General features: G+C 41.3%; 1 protein-coding gene across 4 annotated transcripts in view; it reads right to left on the reverse strand.

The window, feature by feature from the left end:
- The window catches only part of SPATS2 (spermatogenesis associated serine rich 2), a 150,835-nt gene extending 135,299 nt beyond the window's left edge, over window positions 1–15,536 (reverse strand). For 2 of the 4 annotated variants that reach the window (XM_027594656.2, XM_027594663.2), the window contains exon 1: window positions 14,568–14,757. The gene's annotated coding sequence lies outside the window, so the exon portion shown is untranslated. Of the gene's footprint in view, window positions 1–2,942; window positions 3,023–14,567; window positions 14,758–15,516 lie in introns of those variants that run through there. The other 2 variants (XM_027594657.2, XM_027594659.1) reach the window with 2 other exon arrangements.
- Window positions 15,537–16,387: the final 851 nt, after the last annotated feature.

Raw genomic sequence — 16,387 nt, forward strand, 5'->3', positions numbered from 1 at the left:
CGCAACTAAAATAAGGCAAGGATTTTTATGCTCAGTTCACTCCTGTGTATCAGAGAAATAGACATTCATTAAATTTTATTAAAGAAATGAAATGTCTCTAGCATGAGCAAATGGATAAATGGCGTCATTTACACAGGAAAAAGAATACCTTTCTTTTTTTCTTTTTTAAGTAGGCTCTATGCCCAGCATGGAGCCCAACATGGGGCTTGAACTCACAACCCTGAGATCAAGACCTGAGCTGATGATATCCCAGAGTCGGATGCTCAACCGGAGGAGCCACCCAGGAGCCCCCAGAAAAATTATACCTGTAGAGTGGGAAGAATCATGGTCTCTGTATAAAGGGGCTTGTAATCTAGTGAAAGACAATGAAACATACATTTTAACACATTAGGATTCCATAATTTGTTAAATGTGTGACAAAAGCAAAACTGAAGAATATTCTATGATTCCATTTTTATCAAGTGTATCCTTTTGTATGTATATACACACTTACACACACACACAATACATATATATATGTTTCTGCTCTATAGAAAAAGATCTGGAAGGAAAAATACCAAACTGTTGGCCTGTGAGCTAAGAAAGGTAATATGCATGGGGAATGAGAGTGAAGAGAGGGTGAGGAGACTTTTGCTATTCACTTTACACATTTTACAACAAACATAATACTTTCGTAATTTAAAAAAGAGAGAAAGAGGGGCAAATGGGTGGTTCAGTCAGTTAAGCGTCCGCCTTCAGCTCAGGTCATGATCCCAGGGTCTTGGGATGGAGCCCCACACTGGGCTCCCTGCTCAGTGGAGAGGGAGAAGGAGGCTCTCCCTAAATAAAATCTTTAAAAAAGGAGAGAGAAAGAAAAGGAAAGCATTTTCTTCTCAAGAGGAAAAAAAAATTGTATTTAACAGAGGATTAATATCAAGAGTGTAAAAAACTTCCATAAAACAAACGAAAAACCCAATTTAAAAATGAGCAAAGTGTAGAAAAAGACAATTCACAAAGAAATATAGTCAATAAACATATAAAACACACTCAACTTCACGTTTAATTGGGGAAAAAATGCTTTCATTCATCAAATAGCCAATGTTCTAAGTGTGTAAGTTTGTTATCTACAACTATTGGTTGGAGTGTAATTTGGAAGATTTTTTTAAGTAATTTAGTGAGTAACAAAGTAAATGTTATAATCCAAAGAATAAATTCCTGAATCCATAATAATGCAATTAAATTAAATAAATAAATGGGAGACAAAGTACAAGTCTCCTTACAAAAAAATTTCTAATTAATAAATATAGAAGTAATGAGAGAAATAGAAAACAACCATTTCAATAGCATAGTAATAACTGCTATAGGCAAGATCCACTGAGGAATGCTAAAATTAATAGGTGGAACTTTTAAAGAGAAACAGTGTATTTGGATAGTCTCAAAGTATCTCCATAAAATATTTATTTATGACTGTGGAGGTTTAAACATGTGTCCAAATTCTTTGATATTTCTCCCTCCAGGAGATGGAACTTAAAACTCCTCCCCATGAGTGTGGGCTGGACTTGGCAACTTGCTTTTAACAACAGAGTATGGAAAGAGAAAAGCAGAAATTTTCTAGTGAAGAAGCCTAGCCGACACCACCTTAATCAACTCATCAAGGTTAACATGACCAATAATAAGACATGTTGATATCGTCTATCCCCCCCATACAATGCAATGAGAAGGGCACACCACCTCTGTGGTATTCTGACCCAAAACCCATAACCTTTGGGTATCAGAAAACATCAGACAGGGCGCCTGGGTGGCTCAGATGGTTAAGCGTCTGCCTTCGGCTCAGGTCATGATCCCAGGGTCCTGGGATCGAGTCCCGCATCGGGCTCCCTGCTCCTTGGGAGCCTGCTTCTCCCTCTGCTTCTCTCTCTCTCTCTGTCTCTCATGAATAAATAAATAAATCTTTAAAAAAAAAAAAAAAAAGAAAACATCAGACAAACCTATACTTAGGGATGTTTTACAAAATACCTGACCAGTACTCTTCTAAGTGTCAAGACAGTGAAAAAGACAAGAAAAAAACAGGAACTGTCACAGATTGCAGGACAATAAAGAGACATGCTGGCTAACTGCAATGTGGGATCTTGCACTGGATCCTAGAACTTTTTAGGACATTAGTGGAAAAACTGAGGAAATCCAAATAGTTTCTATAATTTAATAATATTGTACCAATGTTAATCTCTTAGTTTTGATACATGTAGTATGGTTATGAAAGATGTTACCATTAGGGGAAGCTGGGGGAAGAGTATATGGGAGCTCTGTGTACTATCTTTACTCTTCTGCAAACTTAAAATTATTTCAAACCAAAAAAAATTTTTTAAAAGCAATTTGACAGGATGCACCAAAATTTTTAGAAAAATATACCCTTTTATACCCTTTTACCCAGCATTTCACCTCTAGCAACCTAGAGAAACACTCACATAGGTCCAACAAGAAGTTAATAAAAAAGTGTTCATTGAAGCATTGTTAGAAAATTCCAAGGGAGGGGCACCTGGGTGGCTCAGTCGGTTAAGCATAGGTCTTTGACTCAGGTCATGATATCAGGGTCCTGGGATCAAGCCCCATATTCAGCACCCTGCTCAGTGAAGAGTCGGCTTCTCCCTCTCCTTCTGCCCCTCCCCCCTGCTCGTGCTCACTCTCTCTCTCAAATAAATAAATAAAATCTTAAAAAAAAACTGCAAGGGGGACACACACAATTTATCCATCAACTGAAAAATGATTACATAAAATACATGTGCATATTATAGAATAAACACCATACAGAATAAAATGGGTCTGTATATAATGATGTGAAAAAAATCTCCAAGATATATTAAGAAGCTATAGAATATATAAAATAACATAAAAACAATACATACCTAAAATAATTTTTATGTAAATACATAAATGTAAATGGAGCAATTCAAAAGAGTACTCACTCAATAGGCTTATGACAGGACTGCCTCTGGAGAGAGGAATGTTCTTGAAGAGGAGAGTTATTCTTTAGTAAGGACAAGAGCTAAGGATCAAAATAAAGGAACCTTTCATTTTTTGGTCTGTATATTTCTATAATACTTGAATTTTTATATTTCTAAACTACTCGGCAATAAAAAATAAGGAGATAAATAAGCATTTCATATACTACAAAAAGTCTTGTGTCAGCCCAGGAAAAACTCTGGAAGGATATATAAAAAAAGTACTATCCATGATGGCCTTTGGGGAAGAGAACTGGAGAAATTGTTTTCACCATTTACCTCTGTACTATTTAATAATTTTGTTTAAAATTTAAGAAATTTTTTAAAATTTAATGTGCATTTCTTTAGGGATGCCTGGGTAGCTCAGTCAGTTAAGCATCCAACTCTTGATTTCGGCTCAGGTCATGATCTCAGGGTAGTGAAATCGAGCCCCGCATCGGGCTCTGCACTGGGCATGGAGCCTGCTTGGGATTCTCTCTCTCCCTCTGCCCCTGTCCCCCGCTCCCACTCTCTAACAAAAAATAATAATAATAATAAAATAAATAGTGTGCATTTTTTAAAGTACACTACGACAAGTGTTATTATGAAAGTATGTAACAGATTTCAAAGCTCAAAAGAAGGGGTGTTTAGTCTGCCTGAGAGACTTAGGAGAGTCATCAGTGGATTTATTTAGAAAGCATTCCAGGCAGCGTTTATGGAATGGGCAAAGGCACAGAGTCAATCAAAAAGACAGGAGGGGGCACCTGGGTGGCTAAGTTGGTTAAGCGACAGCCTTCGGCTCAGGTCATGATCCTGGAGTCCCGGGATCGAGTCCCGCATCGGGTTCCCCGCTCGGTGGGGAGTCTGCTTCTCCCTCTGACCCTCCCCCCTCTCATGTGCTCTCTCTCTCTCATTCTCTCTCTCAGATAAATAAATAAAATCTTAAAAAAAAAAAAAGACAGGAGGGTTCAGAGCTGCAGCAAATAGAACATAAAGCTTGAGAGCACAGCGGGGGAGTGCCTTAGGGGGGGATGTGAATAATCACCGGTCCCTGAAAGCATACACTTCCCTTTGTTATCTTTCCCAAGAAAATAACCATATTTAGACTTGCATACAGTTTTCAGTATGTTCTGCCTAAAGCGACTGCCCCAATCCAAATCATGACATACTGAAATAAAATACTAAAAAAAAAAAAAACTACTATAAACCTGCCAGAATATATTCATCAGTTCAAGATGGTACAATCCTGACAGGAGAGTAATCCTAAATTAATTACTTTGATCTCCTATTCTCATCTATCTTCTTTTGACCAGCCCATAAAGCCAAGTTGCAATAAACATAAAAACAATGATAATGCATCAGCTACACACAGGTAATCCCTTGCTTTTTGGAAGTTTGCCTTACACCACATCTCTTTTACAAAAGATCTATGTTAGTACCTGTTTCCACTAACTGAAGGAAATCCGAGGAGTATTTTCGCTTTTACAAAAAAAAGGTGAAAAGCGAACACAGCATTCAACATTTGTTTTGCAGCAAGCTCTTAGAAAAGCAGCGCCCAGACCAGCAGTGAGAAGGGCACCCTTAAGCTCCTTCCCTGGGAACTACACTCAGCATCTCAACATCAAGCTGCCACAGCTTTGAACTGTGTCTGTGAGCATCTGTGCTTTATCTTGATTTATTCTGTGCATCCATTAGCAAGATGTGTCCTAAGGTAGCAGAAAAGCCTAAGAGAGGTTATTTTTGGGTCTGGAAATGCAGAAAAATTTTCCATATAAATTAATGGTAAATGCTTCTTCACTTTATGCCATGTAGACTTAAAAAAAAGTTTCATAAGAATGTCTACTTTCAGATAAAAGGGAAAACCCATAGCAGTAAATACAAAAAGAAGGTTTCCCTGACCCAGTTTTCAAAAAATTTTGATTGTGGCATTCATAACAAATGTCTCATACATGGTAGAATGAAGAAAGATGATCTAAATCTCAGATATAACTAGATGGCACTACTGCTTTAAAATTCTTAGGAATAAATTAAAGATTGATGATATACTGATTTCTGACAAAGATAAACTGATTTTTGCATAAGTGTTTCTAATTTCTTGATTTGGGGGCATCAGTTAAAAGCAAAGCACGAACACTGACACAGTCAAAACTTTATTGATAACAAAGATTTTGTTGCCTTTGCACCCTGATTTGCAAAAGCTAAGCAAAGTCCCCTTCAGGCCACAAGTAGCAAAAATACTTTTAACTACATTATTAGCTAATATTTATTGAGTGCATACTACATGCACTTACTGAACTATTTTATGCCCATTAAAATTCAATGGTCATAACTCAACAAAAAGACAATCCAATTAAAAATTGGACAAAAGACTTAATAGACATTTCTCCAGAGAAGATACACAAATAGTCAACAAGTGAATAAAAAGATACTCAACATCAGTAGTCACTAAGGAAATGCAAATCAAATTCACAATAAGATATCACTTTACACCTACTAAGACCACTACAATGAAAAGGAAAAATAAAAGGAAAATTCCAAGTATTGCCAAGGATGTGGAGAACTGAATCCCTCAAACACTGCTGCTAGAAATGTAAAATGGTGTGGCCTCTGTGAAAAACAGCATGGCAGTTCCTCAAAAAGTTAAATATGAAAATTCTAGATGGGGGTGTCAGTTAAGCATCCAACTCTTGATTTCAGCTCAGGTTGTAAGATCGATCCCGGAGACCCTCTCCCTCTGCCCCTCCCCCATCTCTCTCCCTCTTTAAAAAAAAAAAAAAAAATTCTATATGACCCAGCAATTCCATTCTCAGCTATAGACCCAAAAGAATTGAAAACAGATAATCAAACCCTGGTATATGAATGTTCATGGCAACATTATTCACAATAGCCAAAAAATGAGAATGGCACAACTGTCCATCAACAGATAAAAGCATAAACAAAATGTGATATATCCATACAAGAGAATTGCATTCAGCTATAAAAAGGAATGAAATACTGGTACATGCTACAACATGGATGAACCTCAAAAACATTACGCTAAGTGAAAGATGCCAAACACAAAAGATCACATATTATAGGATTCCATTTATTTGAAACATCCAGAATAGGTAAATTCATAGAGACAAAAAGCACATTTGTGGTTACCAAGAAACACGACAAGAGGAGAATGAAGAGTGACTGCTTAATGAGTATGAGGTCTCCTTTGGGGGTGAGGCAAAAGTTCTGGAACGAGATAGAGTGATGGCTGTACAACACTGTGAATGCACTAAATACCACTGAACTATATACTTTAAAGGGTTAATTTTATGTTATGTGAATTTCACCTAAAAATAGTCAACAGTCATGACAACTCTGTTGCCATGGGATTACTACTGCACCAATTTTATCAATTCAGAAACACAGGCTCAGAGACATTAAAAGATGACCAAGTCCACAGACGGTAGAGGAAGAGAGATTCAAAGCCGGATCTGTGTGCCAGATTTATGATCCTCTTTTTTTTTTTTTTTTGGTGTTGACAGAATATAGCCCCTCTCACCAACAATTAATTTTATGCTCAGCTATCTATAATCCAACATATTAGCAACTCCTATGCGATAAAACTAACAGTTTGCACTCTTAACAAACATGTTATACAGCTTCCCTATTTTAATAAGAAAAATAATACATGGAAATGTTACAATTACCAGTATTAGCCTGATCATAACCAACACCATTCAGTAGATCCACATTTCAGGCATCAAAAAGTTCAACTGCCAGGAAGTTTAATAATATGCTTAGGGCTATTTCACAATGGAAATAATGAGCCAGTAGAGTGTGAAAGGATCATGTGTTCTCAGCTTTACTGCCCGATCAAAAATGTAATCACTTAAAAATTGAATATAATTCTAATCTTATTTAAATATTAAGATTTCAGGTAACAAGTAATCAGGATGAAGGTACGAAATATCCCTCCATTTTCAGTTTTTTCTACTTCTTCAGGTTAGATGCCTAAACAAATTTGGTAATCACTATTGTTTTGCACTGTTTCCTGTGCTCCCAAATCACAATAACATGAAATAATAATGATGCCTTGTAGTCTAACTTATAGGATCATCATAACATTTACGTATCAGCAGGCAGACAAATGACAAATATCAACTTTTTAAAAAAAATTTTAAGAGTTTATTTATTTATTTGACAAGAGTGAGAGATAGCAAGAGCAGGAACACAAGCAGGGGGAGTGGGAGAGGGAGAAGCAGGCTTCTCGCCGAGCAGAGAGCCCGATGAGGGGATCGATTCCAGGACCCTGGGATCATGACCTGAGCTGAAGGCAGACGCTTAACGACTGAGCCACCCAGGTGCCCCCCAATATCAACTTTTAATTTATTTATTTTATTATATATATTTTTTAGAGAGAGCGCACATGCATGAGAGTGGGGGAGGGAGGAAAAGGGGAGGGGGGACAGGCAGAGGTAAATGGAGAGAGAGAATCCCAAGCAGGCTCCGTGCTCAGTGCGGAGCCCCAACACAGGGCTCGATCTCACAACCCTGAGATCATGACCCAAGCCAAAATCAAGAGTTGGACACTTAACCAACTGAGCCATCCAGGTGCCCCAAATATATCAACTTTCAAAAAACCAACATAAAATATACAACATTTGCATAGTGACAGAGATGAAAAAAATTACCCAACTAAGCTTTGTTTAAAGCATTGTCAACAAGGAATCAGATAACCATCTCAAGAAACCTAGTGTGTACTGACCAGTAAGATACAACAAAACATCAAGCTTGCATCTAAGCTTTAGCTGATTTAGTCTGTAGTGGTTCTGTATCACCTGCCATTCAGGTACAATACTTTAGCTTCCTGTAATTCCATCTTAGTTATAGATGCATTTCACTGCTTTCATCAAATATGAGAGAGCTTCTCATGATGAAATCCTTATGCTGAGGACTTGTGCAGGATATGCAGGTAGGCAATGAAGGCAATTTACTATAAAGATTAAGAGGATGACCAAACAAAGTAAGCAGAAGAGTCACGGCGACTACACACGAATGCACATTTCAAATCAATGCTAACAGAAGATAACCAGGAAGAGCCAACAGTGAGCTGACCACGTTGACACATACCAGAGACCAAGTGGACAATTTATTTTTTTAAGATTTATTTATTTGAGAGAGAGAGAGAGAGAGCAAGTGAGCATGAGTCGGGGGAGAGGAGGGGCAGAGGGAGAGGGAGAAGCAGACTCCCTGCCAAGCAGGGAGCCAGATGTGGGGTCCGATCCCAGGACTCTGCGATCATGATCTGAACTGATGGCAGACACTTAACCAAATGAGCCACGCAGGCGCCCCGCAAGAGGATAATTTAGAGACAAGTATTGCTCTACTACTGATGGTAGCCTTAAAACAGCAGCAAATAATTTACTGCTGGACATATCACATGTACTCAAGAGAGGAGAAGACTGCAAGTTGTACACTTTGGTCTTTCCAGGCCTTTATACAGGTTAATGGGACGTAATACCACTGGCAGTGTCTTCACTTACCTATCATGACTCATCTAAATCATATAATGGCCTCATCACAAATCTTTTCCTCAGGCCAAATATCCTTTAGCCAATTGTAAACACACACACACACACACACACACACACACACACACACACACACACACACACACACACACACACACACTCCACAACTAGTAATCATGTCATTTTGCTAATTAAGTAATATTTAAAAATCCCTCCTTCTTACCAGTAATCCAATGTTGTTATTTAGGGTTTGAACTAGTACGAATCGCTACGTAACCCCTAACCACAAATGAATCATAGGATAATGACTGTAGAAGTTGCCTTTAAGCTAATAGCTATATCCTCAAACCCTGCAGAATCTATGTAGGAGATGATGCATATTTCACGCACCCACCCCCAAAGACGACTATGGTAGATTTGAACATGGAGAGCAAAATGCTGGCCTCTGACCAATCCTTAATATCCAGTAACTTAAACATAAGGTGTTTACAAACTTTAAATCTTTAGAAATACAGTGACCGTTGAACAACGCGGGTTTGAACTGCATTTGTCCACTTATACATGGATTTTTTTCGATAAATACAGTACTGTAAATGTATTTGTTCTTCCTTACGGCCTTTATTTTCTTTCTTCCGGCCTTCTTAATATTTTCTTTTCTCTAGCTACTTTACTGTAAGAATACAATATATAATACACAGTTAAGTGTTTGGAAAGTCCAAAGTTATACACAAATTTTCCACTTGCACAGGGGCCAGTGCCCCTAACTCCCACACTGTTCAAGGGTCAACCCTATTTCAGAACCAACAGACCACCTCCAAAGTAAGTGTGGGCTAACTCTTTTACGAAGTTTCCAGAAAATGGCATGTGAGCCTGAAGTCCCTTTGTAACACAATAATCTCAAGAAGCAAGATGCAGGGATAATTAATATCTTTGTGACATTTAGAAAAAATGAATTGGGAGGTTAGACATGTCCTAAGAGGCAGTCCACTATCAGTCTGCAGCTATTCCAATCTACTATACTTGGTACTATAGAACTCATATATATATATATTTATATGTGCGTGTATATAAATAAACATACATATACACACACAAATAGAGGAAAAATGGAGTCAAATAAACAACTTGAGCCAATTTTACTTCCTGCATTACAGCGACCTTCTTGAAATATTTAAAGCACAAAGCAGGCACTCAAACCTTTTTCAGTGAAGGGATGCACAAGATAAGCAGTAACCAGCAGCTCATACATGTAAAAACATTTTTAAATGAAAAAAGTACCCTGGATTTCAAAGGCAGCAAAGTGAACTGAAAATGCTCTATACTACTGACATTTTTCAAATACACATACAGATAATGTTTTTAAGATGATTACCCACATTTACAGGTATGACTAGAAAGATTTATATATAACAAATGGTTCCTTCCACATTGGATATATTTCACACTTTAGAACAGATACTCCCATTTTCTTCATCAGCTGAATTGTCTGAAAGATTTTCAAAAGTACTTTATTGCTAAGTTGAAATGTATTTTAATATGCTTGCCAGATGTCATGATACATAACTATAAATAGGCAGAAGCTAAGAGAGAGCCGTGAAAACTAGGTAAATCATTTCCTTTTGAATCACTTCCAGTAAAGTGTCCTATGAACAGTACCGAAAAAGTCAGTATAGGAAACATCATTCCTCAAACATAAGGCCAGGTGCTACTTTCAGGTGAACACAAATAAACCACCATTTAAAAGTAACAATTCCTCACAGGGCACATCTGGGTGGCTCAGTCGGTTAAGCGTGCGACTCTTGGTTTCGGTTCAGGTAATGATCTCAGGGTTGTGAGTTGGAGCCCTGAGTCAGGCTCCACACTTAGCAGATGTCTGCTTGAAAATTCTCTCCCTCTATCCCTCCCCCCCAACTTGCGCTCTCTCTCTCTCTCTCTCTCAAATAAATAAATAAATCTTTAAAAGTAACACTTCAGGGCGCCTGGGTGGCTTTCGGCTCAGGTCATGATCTCAGGGTCCTGGGATTGAGCCCCACATCAGGCTCCCTGCTCAGCAGGAAGCCTGCTTCTCCCTCTGCCACTCCCCCTGCTTGTGTTCCCTCTCTCACTGTGTCTCTCTCTGTCAAATAAATAAATAAAATATTTTAAATAAATAAATGTAACACTTCCTCAAAAAATTAAACAGAATTACCATATGACCCAGAAATCCCACTTCTTAGTATATATTCAAAAGAACTGAAAGCAAGGACTCAAACAGATACTCGTACATCAATGTTCCCAGCAGCATTATTCACAACAGCCAAAAGGTAGAAATGACCCAAGTGTCTAAATGGATAAACAAAATGTGGTATACCCTTATAATGGAATATTATGCGGTCCTAAAAAAAAAGGCATGAAATTCTTTTTTTTTTTTTAAGATTTTATTTATTTATTTGAGAGAGAGAGAATGAGAGATAGAGAGCACGAGAGGGAAGAGGGTCAGAGGGAGAAGCAGACTCCCCGCCAAGCAGGGAGCCCGATGCGGGACTCGATCCCGGGACTCCAGGATCATGACCTGAGCCGAAGGCGGTCGCTTAACCAACTGAGCCACCCAGGCGCCCCAAAAAAAGGCATGAAATTCTGACACAAGCTAAAATATTGATGAACCTTAAAGACATCATGCTAAGTGAAATAAGCCAGATACAAATGGTCAAATACTATTATTCTACTTATATGAGATTCCTAGAGTAGTCATATTGATAGAGACAGAAAGGGGAATGGCTGAGGAAAGAGAGGAATGGGGAGTTATTTGACAGTTTGTTTGGGAAGATTAAAATGTTCTGGAGATGGATGGTGGTGATAGCTGTTTAACAATGTGAATGTACTTAATACCACTGTATGTAATGCTTTAAATGGTAAATCTTATGTTATCTATATTTTACCACAACTTTTTAAAAGTAACCGAGCAAGAATGATGGTCAAACCTTTGTGGAAAAAATATATGAAGTGGTAAGAGTCTGTAACAGGCATGCTTTACGTCATCCTCCAGAGACTTACCTGAAAGTCAAGACCTCAGAATAGGAGGGATGGACCTGCCATTTTCATGTTGCTACAGATTTATACCAAGCAACTGAGGAAGATGAATTATATTCTACAAGAGGTCATTTACTAAATAGTGAATGGGCTCCCCTTCCCAACAATTAAATCAGAAAAAACAAAGCTCTTCCTTCCAGTCTCCAATGGAAATAACAAGATTGAAATAATCAGTTGTACTAACAAGAAGCAGAGTGGATCCTAAAGACTGACTTAAAGTTCCCGTGTTTAATATTTAGCTCTATAATGGGAAACAGCAAGCAGCAATAATAATAATATATACAAACTTCCTTCACTGCTTTTATTAAACAATCTGTACAAGTCACCTAACCTTTCTGAGCTTCATCTGAAAAATAGGGATAATGCTTACACCTACCTTGTAAGGGTTGTTTGAAGATCTTATGAAGTGATATATATATAAAACACTGAGTTCAGTGCCTAGAATACATAAATGCTCAACAAATAAAAATTCCCTCCCCTCTTGCCATGCACTAGTACCTGAGGCCCTTTGCCACTCCTGGATCAACCCTCCAGCGCTATGCTGATGTTTTGGCCAGCAACCTATGGCTCCTCCCTCAGGCCCCAGCTGTTTCTCTCAGTTCTACTTGTTTCACTCCTGGTTTCTAAGAGGATCCTGTCTATATTTAGAGATAATGCCCGTACCAACTGTGGACTCAACAGGTGCTTGGGAGGGCACTTGAGCTCTCAGCAGTTTTCGATTGTTTTCAGAGTTAATTGGTTCTGACTCCACAACTGGCTGCCTTGACTTCTACAAGGGAGAGCGCCACCTAGGCACAGTACTCAGCAGTACACTAGACCAAACGGAAAATTAAGTGTTCACAGATCAAACCCTTAGCAAGATTAGCTCTACTATCTGGACCCCAGAAGATTTGTTAAATCACAGGAGCAATAAACATTTATAAACTCTACAGATGTAGCCCACTAACCCAATATTCATCTAAATCACCCTTATCAGCTCCGGAGCTTGTGTTCCCTCTCTCGCTGTGTCTCTGTCAAAATAAAATCTTAAAAAAAAATAAAAAATAAAAAATAAATCACCCTTATCAGGGTGCCTGGGTGGCTCAGTGGGTTAAGCATCTGCCTTCAGCTCAGGTCATGATCCCAGGGTCCTGGGATCCAGCCGGGAGTTGGGATGCCCACTGAGCCGGGAGCCTGCTTCTCCCTCTGCCCCTCCACCTGCTCATGCTCCCTCTCCCCTTCCTCTCTCTCAAATAAATAAAATCTTTACTAAATAAATAAATAAATCACCATTATCACATCAGACCCAAGTTTCAACCAATTCATGATGCCTGTACTACAACCAAGACTAGGAGGAGGGATATAGCAGGTACAACAACCAGGCAGTGAAGATTTAAAGAAGGCATCCAACAGAGCTAGGTCTGAATGTGGCTTTAGTTACTACCTCTGTGACCCTAGTAAATTATTTAACCTCTTAATTATAAAATAGGAGATAACTGTGAGGATTAAGTTAAATGAGATAATGCATGCAAAACAAACTTAGCACCTTGCCTAGTCCACTGTAAGAGGTCAATAAAGAGCCACATTATCACCAGTGAAGACACTCCTTGCTTTGTTCAGTTTTTGTAAGATATACGAAAAGTGACAATTTAGATCATTATATTTGGGTCTTTATAAAGTAGTCTAATGCTACCATCCAAGACCTAGCCAGAAATATAAATGAATAAATTCCCAGAAATCTTAGGTGAGTCAGCAAAACTTAATACCCAATAAATAAAAAGATTAACACTATTTATGAACACTTACTGGTAACTACAATTTCAAAGTCAGCAATCTTGTGTCTAGTACCACTCAATATTTGGTCTGGAAATCCAAGTATCAAGGAGATCAATGCAAAGATCATAACCCCAGAAATACTTTCCCACAGTATTTTCAAATCACCTTTATTCAAACTGGAAGGTATAAAGCAACCTGATAATTTGGTACCAGCATCAAGAATTTCTTGAGGCAGAACCCAAACTCTCCCAGGAGCATAAAACCAGTAGCAGATGGTACATGAACATTTCTCAGTGAGAAACTGCAATTCTAACAAAGTATAGATAACTTCGATTTTATCAAGGCTATTCATCACCTTTTAGTCTAAATGAAAACAACTCTTGGTTCTCCCCCCCAAACACCCTAAACTCTGCATTATCACTGACCTAACTCAAAGCAAGATGCCTACTGTTGGTGATATGTTCTCCCCTGCTTCATTAACCACAGGTAAATTACATAGAGTAACCTGATGATCATAGGAGAAATAAATACTACAGGCATGCTTCATCAATGAAACGGACTATAAGTGATAACCGAATTATTAAAAGAACAGCTTGTACTGCTCAGCAGAGGGACCAACCTGAGAAAGATCCACCTTCCAAAAGAACCCAATCATCCTGGATAAATTAGAAGAAAGATGCCACTGTAGTCCACCTACCCTATACTCTCAAAGATCTACTCTTCCGCTTTAATTCAAGCCCAAACCACATCTATTTTATTTCTCTGCTACCCTTTACCTTATTTTCTCTCCGTCCTCCCCTCCCCATTCCAAAAATGCCTATGTCTTTATTTTTCAAATCCCACTTTGCCCCCAAATCCTGAGGACCTCGGACACCCACGCAGATGACCTTACGCATCCCCACTGCATTCCCAATTCATTGTATTTCTCATCCCAAATGACCCATTCTTTCATTCTTTTCGATCTCTCGTTGTTTCTCAAAATCCAATACCCCACACACGCTCACACCAGAGTCCCCCCTTACTCCATTGTTTCCCCGGCCTGTGCCTCTGGAAACCCCCCCCAACTCGGACCCGTGTGCTTCGGTCCGCCCCATTGACCCCAGAAGCCTTTCACCATCTGGGTACTCCAGGTCCCGAAGGGCTCAAGTCGCCCTCCTCTCCACATCCCAACCCCCAACAACTACCCCCTCCCCCGTGCCCTCCCTCAAGCCCGCTCTCTTGCACCTTTGTGTCCCCCTTGTCCCCCACCAACCCCTCCACCCAGTACCCACAGCCTCACCTACGCGGGGCCCCCGCAGTCGCCGCGTCCCTCCAGTTCCGGGCTCTGCGTCCCGGACGCTCCAGGGTCTGAGAAGAGGAAAGGAGCTCCTCCGCCTCCTTCTCCTCCTCTTCTAGAGCGGTCGCCGTCGCCGCCGCGCTCCTCCCCCAGCTCTCCCAGAGCCGGACGCCGCCCCGCCCCCACCGCCCCCACCGCCCCCACCACCCCTTTCTCCGCTTCGGCCGGGCGGCGGGCTGGGGATCGCAGCCGCGGCTGGGGGCCGAAGTGCCAGCGGATCCACACCGACCTCGCCGGGGATCGCGCTGTTAGCCCCGCCCCGGAGCCCGCTCGGGCGCGTGCGCGCCAGCAAGCCAGCGCACAGGGCGCGTGCTCGCGCCGGCGCGAACCCGGCGCGCCGAGCTCGAGGCCGTTGCAGCCAACCGGCGCGCGAAGGCCGGGGCGCTAGGCGGCCCGCGCGCCTGGGATCTGCGAGTGGAGAGGCGCGGGGCGGGAGGCCGGCTCCAGTCGTCGGGTTGCCGCTCCTCTCGTGACCTAGTCCCTCGCGCCTCTCACCGCCCGCCGGGTTGCGCGCCTGAGTTGAGGGAGTTCGGGCGTCGCCAGGAATTGGGAATAACGAGGAACAGTAGGGATTGGAGGAGTGGGTCGGGAACAAACTAGATGGGAGTGGGGACGGATGAGACAAGAGCTCGTGCCCATGTGCAGAACAGCCCAGGCCAAGGAGGAGCGGGGCGGCGTGAGGAGGGGGAACAGCGCGCTCGGGGAGTGGAGGGCCCGAGCTGGAACTGCCGGAAAGAGCCGAAACTTCCCCGGAGATTGCCGAAGGCGGACGCCTCGAGGGGAGCCTCGCAAAGGGCTTTAATCTCTAGGTCCCGGGAGGGACCGGCTGTCTCAAGTGGTCTTCCCTTTCGCGGCTCATGACCCCGCCCCTCGCCTTGCCCTCTTTCCCGACCTAAGTTTGACTCCAAAAGGCCATTTCAGAGCCACCGACTTCGGGAAACTCCCGGACGTCCGGACTTCGCGGCCGCTCAGCTTTCTGGGAGTCGGTAGAGGCCGGTGCGGGGTCGGGGGCAGGATAAGCTCTAGAACCACTTGAGGATTCTCTACCACGTCCGCCAGACACACTGCCCAAGCCGGTTTCTGAGTCGGTTTTCTGGTCTGCTCAGCTGTCTGCCTCCCTCCATGCGCCTGTGGGCAGTCCGGCCGCCGGTGAATCTTTATGTTAAATACTCCTCTTGCTTCGTGATCAGATTCCCAACCTCCCCAGGGCCAGAACCATCTCCAGTATCAGCGCACCTTTCTAGGTAGTGTCGGGCATGTGTGAAGTACTCACCCCACCGTCAGCTGCTCAGTGGTCGATTAGGAGCGGCCAGAGGCTGGGGATTTAGATAGTTAACACTGAAAAGATTGATCAGAATCTGTCCCCATGTTCTTAGCTTTTGAGGCCAAAGCATAAGGGGCTCTGGACTGGCATCAGCAACAAGCCTGAAAGTGTACATGAGTGCGTATAGTTAGACACCACAGACACATGTTTGTTTTCCACGCTTTCGCTAGCTATTGAAGTCCCAGTACCTGTAATGGAGTAAGATCTCTCTGAAGTTATCTGGTCCTTTGTGTTTAACTTTGCATGAGTTTGGAGAGTCGAAACACCCTGGAGCCCACTGACCCCTGGTTAATAATGCCTGATCTAATCCAACCATATCATTTACAGATCTAAAGAAACAGAAGACAAGGTCATCCAGCTAGTTAGGGCACTATACCATATGTTGCTTACTACTGAAACTTTTCTCAAAGATTCAAATACATGCTTACTATTGAATATT

Source organism: Zalophus californianus, chromosome 9 (assembly GCF_009762305.2).
Source record: "Zalophus californianus isolate mZalCal1 chromosome 9, mZalCal1.pri.v2, whole genome shotgun sequence".
Classification (NCBI taxonomy): domain Eukaryota; kingdom Metazoa; phylum Chordata; class Mammalia; order Carnivora; family Otariidae; genus Zalophus; species Zalophus californianus.